The sequence below is a fragment of the Protopterus annectens genome, chromosome 5.part0 (genome assembly GCF_019279795.1).
Source record: "Protopterus annectens isolate FY-2018-M chromosome 5.part0, PAN1.0, whole genome shotgun sequence".
In the NCBI taxonomy this organism is placed as follows: Eukaryota; Metazoa; Chordata; order Ceratodontiformes; family Protopteridae; genus Protopterus; species Protopterus annectens.
This window is the reverse complement of record NC_056735.1, coordinates 334854996-334868111: the sequence shown is the minus strand read 5'-3', so window position 1 is coordinate 334868111 and position 13116 is coordinate 334854996.

The following is a 13116-nucleotide window of genomic DNA, read 5'->3' as shown; positions in this document are numbered from 1 at the left end:
TTGGCATTAACTACCATAGATCTTTATCTCTGCAATCTTCACTCACCTAACCACTGACAATTGGGGCAACTCAGGATAAATATGGCTAGGCTTGTAAGGGCACTAGGGCTGTTAGCCTAATAACCTTCTATGAACCTATGAAAATTCTAACAGTTACCTGTTATGGTGACACAACAAGATGCTTTTTTCGGTGGAATGAAGCAGCAAGGAAGATCTTTAGTCAAGATGCCTGTCTCACAGCTTCAGGCTCAACAGCTCATCTGTGACCTCTGGTCACTGTTTGCATGTACTTTACATGGTATATTTGTATGTTTTTTCTTGAGGTGCTCCTTTTTCCTCCCACTTCTTTAAACATACTTGTTAATCAGTAACTCCAATCTAGCAGCTTGAGGCCTGGCCCATGGCTGCAAAAAGTTCATGGTAGACCAGTTAACTTACTAGGTTAACAAATGAATAAATTAAATTAAATTACATTAAATTAGAATTAATATTCAGTGAAATTACAGTAAAAATATTAAATTTAGATTGCCCATGTGATGAAGAATAGTAAGGTCACTGCACTTTTCAGTCTGGATGAGTAGTTTCAAACTCATTGCCTATACTCAGCATTCAGAGACAGAATTAAAAGGATTATTCATAATATCAAATAAAACAAAAGGTAGAAACAAGTATTCATTAGCATAAAGGCAGAGTTAGTTTAGAAAAGTATAAAATTATTCTGACCTAAAACTTTATCCTATTTATGTTATGCTCCTGCCTGGTAGTATTAATATATAATTCTTACCAGATCACTTACTTGAAAAAGTGTTAACATTTTTTTTCTGTTTATTACCTAGACTTGTACGTGTTCCCTTTAGTAAGCATTCTACCTCCTTATGCACAGACATTAGGGAATTACCACAAATACTTACATTTAGACTTTGCAATCTTTGATTTAATTCAGCTATTTTAGTTCAGGACAATAGAACTTCATTATTTTAATAACTGTAAAGCAGTAACTGAGCTTATTAACAATCACTGGGCCATTGTGCAGTCGAGCTTAGAAACTTGAGTTTTGCCATGGTTCAAAAAATCATATTTTTGAAATCATTTACCATATAATAGGAGTACGTTTTATAAGGCACTAGCAAAACCCCAGTTGTAAAAAGTTAAGGAATAGATAACTAATGGCCTTTGGTAGACACGCTCATTGTGCAACTGATCTGACAATCTGAACAGAAAATCATTTAACTGCTTACTTCCACTTATGGCTGTCACCAGTTAAGGAAATGTATGTTTTTTTCGTTCTGTTAAATATATGCTCCTGCAGCTTGGTAAGATAATCAAGGATATTACAGGTGTGTGGTACCGTGAGTAAGAAATGTAAAGATCAGGGGTTTGTCGGCTGAAATAATAATGGATATCTTTGCTAAAAAAACAACAAAGTGGTGTTGGTTTTATTTCACTACTGGCAATGACAATAACAGATGTCTAAATGCATGTGGTATTAGTTATTTACTTATTTACTTATTTTATTGCATAGTTTATTGACTGGTAATGTCCATTTAGGAAGAATGCATTTGCAACTGAGTCCTGAGGGCATAAACTACAAATATATCTGTAAAATGTAATGAGATGTTGCATTGTGTGGGCCAGTTGATATCATGGAGTCTGGACACCTCCAATTTCATTAAAATATGGTAACTAGATACAGATGTAAATAAATAAGTAAATAAATAAATTCAGAAAGGGTTTTCATTCTCTAATTTTAGGCTCAGGTTGATTTTTTGTATTTTAGGGAATTAGTATCACAATATGACAAAAGGCATCTTACTGTCCAGAATTATAACCACAAGTGGGCAGCATGAATTAATTACCTGACAGTGTGAGATTTTTTTTTACTATTTTTTTTATTAATGATTAAAAAAATAACAATATATAACATAAAAAATTAAAACAATGTATAACTATAATGATTTTCATAACAACAAATAAATCATCTATTTACAAAGGTGCCTACTAAATAAAAAAATATTAATACTTCAGCTTCCAACATTGTTTAAGTGTGGGATTTTTTTTAAGTAAAATAACATAGCATAGATGCAGCATATGAAAGGATGAGTTTTTAGACAGTGTCAATATGTAGAAGATAATTTTGGTATTGGGTAACTTAAGAACAAATGAACAGGTTTGGTTATAAACTGTCTGTAGACTTTATTTTCTTTACATCTACATAGATTTATCTGATTGTACTAAGAAATGTGTCCAGAATATCATTAAGATCCTAGCCAATGCAATTTTGAATAGGTGTTTCATGTGTCTGTAATAGACTGACAGGACAGCTCAGGTGTGAATTAAAGCATTCTGACAGCTCAGGTGTGAATTAATGGATTCCCATCCCCTTGCTGAGGTGGGCTTTAAAGGGAAATAGGAACAGTCAATGTTTGACAATGAATTGAAGCTTATTTTATAGGTAGGGCAGCCTTAAAAGGAGGTAAGCTATCCTGTGATCAGGATTTGCAAATTTACAGCATGCATTGTTGGCATTACTGAGTATTTTAATATTTAAGAAGTATATCTGGATTGGGTCCCTTATCACCTTATAAACCAAATAGACATTGTTTTGTAGATGTCTATAGAAGACAGAGTAAAGTAGCAGGACTTTCAGATGCTGTGAACAACTTAATGAGCCATGTCCTAGTGCTTCTTGGCCAGGGATCTTTATAGTTTCTTGAGTTGTATTTTATGTTTGAATAGATACACTTTAAAGGGGACACTGTATTCTCTTATGAGCCTGTATAGAGAGAGCAGCAGAGTGGGAAATATTTTCATTTAATTTGGAGGATATACCTTTTCTAATTAGTTGGGCTTCATATAAAGATTTCCTAATCATAGGTCATTACACTGTGGTAGTCAATGGAGAGTTTATTTTTCATGTGTATACTTAGGTCTGTAATGAAGGTGTGAGCTTTGAGGGAGGTATAATTTATATAGAAGGTACATGAGTATTCCTCTTTCTCAAATAGTATAAGGGTTAGGTCCTATTGCAGGATATGGGTATCAGCCTCAGTCAATGCCAGCACCCAATTTGCAGTCATCAGCAAATTGTGTTACCAGAAACTCTTGATGCTGGCTTGGGCATCAGGAAAGTATATAGTATAGAGGATTAGGCTTATAAAAGAACACTGTGGCATGTCACAGTTGACAAACAATTTAAGGGAATTATTTCCGCCAGCTCTGACTGTGTGTGTTCTGTCTTTGAGTAAGCTGGCTATCTAACAAGTTACAAAGAGGCCAAGATTTAAGGGGTCAAGTTTCTCAGTTATGGCTGGGTGTGGGATAGCATCAAAGGTCTTACCCTAATCCAGGTATGCAGAGTATATTGATTGGCCATTTTCTTACTATGCTTCAGTTACCATATTTAAGAAGTCCATCAGATTCAACAGACTAGAACTACATTTTTATTCAGGTTAAGGTATTATAGGCTGCCAGTATCTATGTTTATTTTCCACAAAAACTGACAAAATCCCAAAGGAGCCAGCAAAATACCAAAACAAACAAAAGTCACTGGCAGCACAGAAACAAACTGAAGGAAGACCATCTTTAACATAGCAAAAATTTAATCAATCTTTCATCATAAGACTTCTTTGGAAAAACAAGTACATGTATAAACGCACCAAAATATATAGTTTAAATCATCCAAAGAACACAAGATACACATTAAACAATTAATCAATAAATCGATAAACCAATAAAACAGTTTATACAGATTAATATATAAAAAATTAAATAGTCAATTTCTTATCTACTAAAAAACATTTAATATTAATTGCATCATTCAAACCTGGAGGACAGTCAGCAGCTAATTTAATTTGCTACTCTGTCTCTCTTCATTTGATTTTTAAGGTCACCACCTCTCTTGTCTTGTTGTATATAATCTAGAATATTAAAAGTAAATTTCCTGAAAACTATACACTTAATTGAATGACTATACAGAGCATTGTTTTCATCTTTAACTTTTAACGCATAACGATGCTCTTTGATTCTTTTACCAAGACTTCTAGTGGTCATAGCAACATAAAATGCCAGACAATTTGAGCATATAGCTATATAAATAATATTACTAGTACTACAAGAAAACCTATCTGGAATTTTAATGGTATAACGTACAATGGAAGGTTATAAGTAAGGTCCCTCATGAATATACCTATAAGCACTACAATTATTACATTTAAAAGTTCCATTTGGTCTGGAAGTAGGTGGAAGAGGGATTAAAGTACTATTAGTCTTTAACATGTTCTTAATACTACAATTTTTCTAGTAAAAACAAAGAAAGGGGTATGACCCAAAACACCAACCAGATCACTATTCCCCTCTATAACCTTCCAGTTATTCTGTATAATAGTTCTGATCATACTACTATCAACAGTCATATCTAAACTACACTCAGACATCACCCTACCATTATTATTTGATGCCCCATCATCGATTTTTTACCACTAAATCCTTGCAAACGTATGGGAGGATAATCACTACTCTGTTTAACTACAATTTCTTCAGATGTTTTATGTAGTAAATCAAGAGAATACCCTCTTTTAAAAAAAACATTTAGTATCAAAACCAGTTTCAAAATCAAAATCGATATCCCTACTGACCATATGCAAGGGTCTTATAAACTGGCCCCTCGGAATATTATTCTCAATAAAACTAGGGTGATTACTCTTGTAATGAAGGTAGCTGTTGGAAAATGTATGTTTTCTATGTATCCTGAAAAAAAATATGTTCTTGGCTATCCCAGGCTAACTCAACATCCAGATAACAAACTTAGTGACCTACATCTCCAGGTGTACAAGTCAAAAAATTACAACTGGTGTTAAGTTTTTCCAACAACCTAACATGAGAGGTGGCAGAACCTTTCACAATAACGATGCTAAAATATAATGTTAGAAAAATAATTGATGGTAGGTAATATTTCTTTCTCCCACCATCCAATAACCAAGCCAGAGAAAGAAGGGGCAACTGTAGCCCCCATGGCAACCCCCTCTAGCTGCTTATAATACCTGCAATTGAACAGAAAATAATTATTTTTCAATAACAATTCTAACAAAGCAGTATATAACTTGACTAAAGATTTACTAAATGTAGAGTATTTATTTAAAAAACATGAAACAAATTCCATACCTTCTCTTTGAGGTATGGTAGTAAATAAGAAATGATACCAGCAGTGAACATATAATACTCATCATCACTGTATTCAAAATCAAATGAAAAAAGTCTAATGTGATTCAGAAAATCCCATGAATCACCAATATAAGAAGAAAGGTGTTGTACCAATGGGTTAAAACCAAATCTAAAAATAAAGAAATACCCTCTGTGATAGTCCCTGAGGCAGAAACAATAGGCCTAAAAGGGGGGTTAATGGGATCTTTGTAAATCTTAGGTATAACAAATAATACTCCTACTCTAAGATTGTTGGCTACTAAAACATCATACAGTTCCATACTTAATTCTCCATTCATAAGGTGGTCATATAAATAATGATATATAAAATTATAGCTCCTTAGAATTTCACCAAAAGAAACTTCAAGATATTCATCTTGTTTGTTTAATATTTCTTCCATCACTCTATTATATTTTAAAACATTCATAATGACCACCCCACCTTCATAAACTTCAACCCCTTTTCATTCTTAAGTTCCAATAGTATCTTCCCTGTCCAAGTTAAAATAAGGTTTAACTGCTTTTGTATCTAAGGTGGACCTAATGTCTTGCTCAAAAAATATTACAAAAACTTTAACAATAGAATGTAATGCCAGGCTGAACGTGAAAGGTTTACTAATGTGCATATTAAAAGAAACATCCTTCATAATATACATCAAGTTTAGTTTCCTGGTAAACAACTTTAAATTAATTAAAGTTTTCATTATATCAGCCCTACAACTTGGAAAAAAGCTGAATCCTAGTTGTAAAACTTTGCAATGTGAATCAGTCAAAGTAAAGTCTGATAAATTAAATTTTTTTCCAACAAAACTCACTAGTTCTTGAACGGAGTTCTTCATTTGCAATGATGACTTCTCCCCTATCCCTGGTTGGACTGAGTGTGTTTTTATGTATTAATCTGTATAAATTGTTTTATTGATTTATTATTTGTTTAATGTGTATCTTGTGTTCATTAAATAGTTTAAACTATATATGTTGGTGCTTTTATACATGTATGTGTTTATTTGTATTTATTTGTTTATAAGTTCTGTAATAATTTCCATTACTTTGCAAGCAGTATGTTTTACAGTTCCAAGGGCCAACAGTAGAGCCACCATTAGTAGGGATACAAGTATGGCCATTCTTCATGTCGTAAGCAAATATCCAGTGGAGTGACTAAGAGTGAATAAGGTAAAGAAGCAATTGCTAAGCCTGTGTTAGATGTTGAATAGGAGATAGGCTAGCATTTGTCCAAACCAAGTGGATTAGTATTTTTTGGTTTTGGGTGGATATTTAGGATCTGTTCAGTGGTACAATTGAGTAGCAATGGTAAAACCTTGGGGAAGGGAGATCTGGAGATGGTGATAACCTCAGGCTCAGAACTGGTGGCACTATTTGAGATCATCTTTGTGCATTGTCAGGTGTGACTTCTGATTTACCCAACATAGTGAAGTAAGGATTTGTGGTTATCCTTGAAAAACATGATGATATTCAGTTCATAGCTGGCTTTGCAGTTTTTGAGCTTATGTCTGTGTTGCTTGCATATCTTTTTGTTTGTTTATGGAATCAATGGATTTCAGTTTGATCAGCAGTGCCATAGTATTATTATTATTATTATTATTATTATTATTATTATTATTATTATTAATTCATTACTTTGCAAACATACTCAATACAGATGGGGACAGGTGTTTCAGTGCAGGGATTACTGTGGGAATAAGTATTGGCAGTATAAGAGTCATCTTTATTTATAAGATCCAGGGGGCACATTTTAAATTTCCTTATGCTATCCAACTATGAGAAGAAAGCAAGACTTAAACACACTGGGGTTTGAAGCAGTCTTGGGTTAGGTGATTACGTAAAATATGATGACATTGTGGTTATATTTAATTAAGGATGGGACATTAAATGTGGAGCAGACTGGTACTATTTTAATGAGACCAAGGCAAGGAAATTGGATTTCCTAATAGAAGAGTATAGTATGCTGGCATTTACAAAACTAAGGAACTGATGTGTATATTTGTTGTTTGTAGTGTATGTTTGCCATTTGATAGATGGGTAGTTGAAATCAGTGAGGATGGTTGTGTTGCATACTATAGTTAAGGACTCTAATTTGTTGAGGTAGATTTTATGGGCAGTTAGGGACATAAAATTATGTAGTTTGCAGTAATATGTGAATAAGACTTGTTTATTGAAATTAGAATATGCAGGAGTTAAAGATCATTATCTTTCTGGATTAGCAATGAAGTAATGAGTTTTCAGCTGGATATGCCCTGTTTGAATATGCACTTTTCTATGCAGAAGATCTGAATGAATTATTGGTGTTAATCATAGGTAAACATGAGTATTTTCACTACATTGGATGCAGGTTTGAATACCTATACAGATGTGTAGCTGCTCACGGATTATGAAGGTTTCGAAGCTGGGCAGCTTCTTGTTTAGACATCTAGCATTGAATAGTGCCAAACTGATATAGACTTGTATGGTATTTGTTAGGTTGAAAAGTCTAGGAAACTTGTTGCTTTAAAAGATATCTGATATGCAAATGTGATTGCCAATATATAGAAGGACTATGTCAAGAGGTGTAGGACATCCATGGCAAAGCAGGGAAAACTGTCAACCATCACCCCAAGATGACACACACTGGATTCCCTTGAATGACACCAATTACTGAGCAAATTGCTAAAGTCGATAATTTTATGATTTTATTGTGGTATCACGTGTGGTGATGGCAAAATGTTTCTTAAGACTAGCTGCTTCACAGACACAATAACATATACTGAACGCTCAGTCATGTCTTGTTTCATTTCCCCCAGAGTGAGGCATATAAGATAATATAGATATATGTGGGGAACAATCTGGTCATATTTCTAAAAGGGGTGAAGGGAAGTTAGGGCCCTAGTGGTATCACAAATCCTAGCACATATGAGTCAGCTAAACATCATTTTCACATTGCTTGGTCTCGTAAAGAAAATGTCTGTGGGCTTCAGTATAGAGTCACGTATGAGTAAGACATTGTCACTTGTAACAGCATGCTTGGGTAGCATTAAGGCCTTAGACATGCAGCTCTAGTGACTCATTTGAGGAGGAAACAGTGGATGCTGCTGTGTGTTATATGTAAACTGTGAACATGTTGCCGAAGTCCAGGGCTACTTATGTTGGAAGCCTAAAAAGTTTTTTTTTTTTTCAATACAGCCTTATAATAAACCCTAAACAATTAGCTAACACTACCCCCCCCCCCAAGCTTAACTCTGACAAAAACTAATTTCACCATTCTGTCACCCTTCTTTTCTACTATGGTATCCCCATTAAATTTGTTTGTACACCCAAAACTCCTAGGTGATGTCACAGATGAAAATGTAAAATTTGACCTCCATGTACACCAGATAGTTAAGAAGACAAGCCAAAAACTTGCACTGATATTCAGGGCAACATTCCACTGAAGAGAGTGCCCTCGTAAATGCACAGCAAATGCCTAACTTTCCATACTGTCATATGTAGTTTCCATGTTCACTAATATGCATTCTACATAGCTTGTAAGCCTTCAGCAGAGCTGAAATAAAACGGATACATTTGATACCAGTGTAAACAATTGAATATTACCATGGTCCCACCATAAATCAACTCTTCTGGTTCAAATACCCACACTACCTGAAGTACTGACAACTCTGAATATCTCTTACAAAATTTCACATTGCAGACAGCTGCCCATTCCCATTTGTTAATATTTTTCTTAAAGGGTATACTACTACCAGAAAACGTTGCTTATCCAATAAATTCCTGACCTAAATCACTCACAAACATAACTCACACCCTGAGTGCCTTTAGCCTAGTTATGTTGTTAAAATCTGGAACACATTGCACACTTCCACCTAACAGTCGAAGAAATCCAGCCTCTTCAAGTCCTCACGAAGATCATATTTCAAGAATACTTAGATCTGACTCTCTACCTCTCCCCTGGATAAACCTTCTATTATCTCTGGTAACTATGACTCCATTTGAATTTCCTTTTCCCTGTGTAGTCACATAAGAATTTTGCTTTTTAAATATAGCTAATATACCTTTAATAACTATCTCTTAAGTTATTTCACTACACTATAACTCCTTATTTAATTTCCCTTAACCTCAGTTCTTTTATAAATCTCATCCTTCAAAAAAGTAAATGAAAAATAAACACATAAATGAAATACTGTTTGTGAAACGTTTTGCTTTTATTTGCAAAGTACATATCATGTCAATCACTTGCTGAATCATGTCTCTTGTAATTGTTACTATAATACTGAATGCTGTTGTGTGATACAATGTTGTATTTTATCTATGTATTTTACATGTAAACGTGTAGCTGTGCAGTTTTTTAAGAATATTGTTTTGCAATGTATGCATTATACTTTTCTGGAGGCTTTTCCCCTGTGACTCTTCTGAAAAGGGGTTTTCCACTCAGTTGGACTTTCCTGCTGAACAAATGAAAGTAAGTAATTAAATACATAATTAAAGGAAGTAATAAAGCAATTAATTATTTTTTCCCAATAGGTATAACTGCACAGAAAACACACTTCACTGGGCATGATATTGCAACATCCTTCTTCATTCTTCTGTTTCTCCATTATTATAATCAGTTCCACTTCTTAATGCCCTACAGTTGTCACCTTCCCTGTTTCTACCGCCAACTAATTTCCATATTTGTCCTGTCTCCAGCATTATATTCCCAATAGTTTCTCCAGGTGAATCTGCCAATTCCCTGCTCTCATGCTAATATTCATGCTAGTACTGACCTTCCTAATTCTCCGTTCCACCTGCTCTTTGTCCAAACACTCCATCTCTCAGTTTCTCCAATGTTTTGCTAGCATAATCTTCACTCCACTCTTACCAACTACACTTTTACTTGTCTCCTGGGTCCCAATTTTCAGTGACTCCTCCCCATCCCAAATAAATAGGAATTCTATGAATCCTCCTCTTGTCTTTAAAATGCTTCCTGTAATACATTTCTCATACATTTCAATACTTATCTCACCATACTACAGACTGTCCAGTTGTAGAATGTATGTGTCTACCTCCTGCTTTTATAGACACACTCCAATTGTTTTTTTTTTCAGTCTCTATGGCATCCCATGGCATTATGTAAACTCCTTAGCTGGATGCCATAAAGAGGTTTTATGCACTGCAATGTTTGTAATATACACTGTCTTTCATGATGAGCCCCCATCCATAGTTCATAACTTATTTTCTTTTTCTCACATTCAGTAAAGTCCTGTCAGCTCCCCCAGTTCTCTCCTTTCCCAAAGTCAGTATTGATCACTCCATTCTACCTTTCTGCACGTGAAATCAATATTTCTTTTCTATCTCCCTTCCTCCTTTTTTTCTGATCATCTCCCACTTTCTCCTTCAGTTTATTCATCTGATTTATTAACACCCCATAACTTAAATAGTCATCTTCCTTTGTCCCAGATATGTCCTTAGCCATTTGAAACACCATCACATTTTCACAAAAATCAGTTTGCTTCTGGTCCACTACTATGATATGTAATTTCCATTTTTCTTCCAATTTTTCTTCACACTCACTTAAATTTATACTATGTGCAGCAATACATTATCTACCTCTACCACTACATTAGTTGGTTGGATTTCTATATTTTATCTGACTACACTGATTACTAGACATCTATCTCCCACTTATCTTATTTTTCTCACTTTTCCACTGTACTCATGTCATGATTTTGTCTTTAGCTCCCTGCATCCTTTATAGCCAGATTAACTAAAGCATCTCACAGGCTCCAGTTCCCTTTGCCACCATCACCCCCTCCCCCCATTAAGTCCACTTGTCATCCTTTTCTCACATACTCATTACAAATTCTTTGAATATCCCCATGATTGTATCCTGTGAACAGTTAACTGCCTAATGTAACACATACAGAATCAAAGGTAAAATTAACATGCTTATTATTATTTTCTCCTTCCTAAGAATCCATCTCTTCCTGACCATTTGTCAAACATTTCACTAATATTTGCCTTCGGAATTACCTGGTTCATGAGTACTGATTTTTTTTTTCAAATTAAGAAATGCCACCACTTCAATGCATTTGGTCCCAGTCATAGAGTATGGAAGATCTATGTTACTCTCCTTCTTTTCTGCCTTTAATTGACATTTCCAGATGGAAGCAGAGACCTGATTTCTCCCCAAACTTGTGAAATATTTCACTGTTGCCGAGCAATAAGATTTCCACATAATTCTACAGTGACATACAATAATCAGCAAACATGTTAACATGACTTTGTTCTCTCTTACTTTGCATCCTTTCAATAAATACCCATTCCTTTGTGACAAGCTTTCTAGCACCAGTAGCTTCTATAATATAATATAATATAATATAATATAATATAATATAATATAATATAATGTAATATAATATAATATAATATAATATAATATAATATAATATAATATAATATTTGTGATGCCTGTGCCCTGGCCCAGCAATCAAGGAGCCTCAATCATCACCACTAACACCAGTGAGGGTGTCTCATATAGGAGGAAAGGATAACAAATGCACACAGTAAAGTGCAATTTCCCTTAAGAGCATACAGAAATCAGGCAGTCCAGGGCTGATCACTCCCTTGCTCTCCAGGTCCCCAATAAGACTCCCAACTGGCACAGCTGTAGGGTCCAGATCTCAGCCTAGTGGGCAAGCTAAAACCTCCAGCACACTCTCTGTCCAACCAGTGCTTCATGTCCCTGCCCAAGTAACTGACACACACACACACACACACACACACACACACACACACACACACACACACACACACACACACACACACACACACACATGCACACACAAACTTTGTGAAGAGTTTATACAACCACACAGACACTCCTGGGGAAGGCTGGCACAGGTTCTCCAGCTGTGCCCCTTTTTGCCAGACTATGCAGTAGTACCAGATGTCACCACCCACTAATATTTATCAGCTACTCAAAGGCCATTAAAAGGATGTCCAGTTATTACTGTGCAATATTATTATCCAATTGTTAGTATAGCCACTCAAACATAAGAACAAAACTATCAAAATTATTCCTCTCTTTAAACTGCGGAAGAAATCTACTGACCTTTTGTGCTTCTAAGGTTCAGTTACTCCCTTCCCCATTATCTCCATTACTCTGGTGAAGAGTCAGCATTTCTCTCTCATGTTTCCTCTGCTGCTCTTTTTCCTTGGCTTCCAGGCATACCAGTTTCTCTGTGCCAGTGCCTGGCCTTCAACTCAAGTCTCTTTAGCTCCAGATGGATTTTTAAGTTCTCTGCAGAATGGTTGAGCTGTTCATTCTCCGAGGTTATTATATCTCCATTGCCAGTCTGATTGTCCTCCTGGTTGCTGTTTTCTGATGCAGCTGTAACCAAGGCTGCAATCAGGTCTGCCTTAGTCAGGTTTTCATGCACCAGTCCTCTAGCCGGGCACATCTCAGCCAGCTGGTTCCTTGTCAGCTTTCTATACGCCTCTGCCGACATGCTGCCTGCTCACCCTGACTAACTAAACTAACAAAAGAAATAAAACAAATGTGATCTGAACTCTGAGTATTCACTGCATGGCTGATTTAGAGTAGAAAACACCTACAGAGCTAACTGTACACAAGCTACAGGAATTCACTCTACCCACATCAATACAAGCCAAATTAGTATTTGCCAGAAAATTAATATGTGGTGTGAATATCCCACCACTGCCAACCACTTAATATGTGGTGTGGATATCCCACCACTGCCACCAATTAATATGTGACGCCAGTGCCCTGGCCCAGCAATCAAGGAGCCTCAATTCTCACCACTAACACCAATGAGGGGCATCTCATATAGGAGGAAAGGATAACAAATACACTCAGAAAAGTGCAATTTCCCTTAAGAGCACACAGAGATCACAGTCAGTCCAGGGCTGCTCACTCCCTTGTTCTCCAGG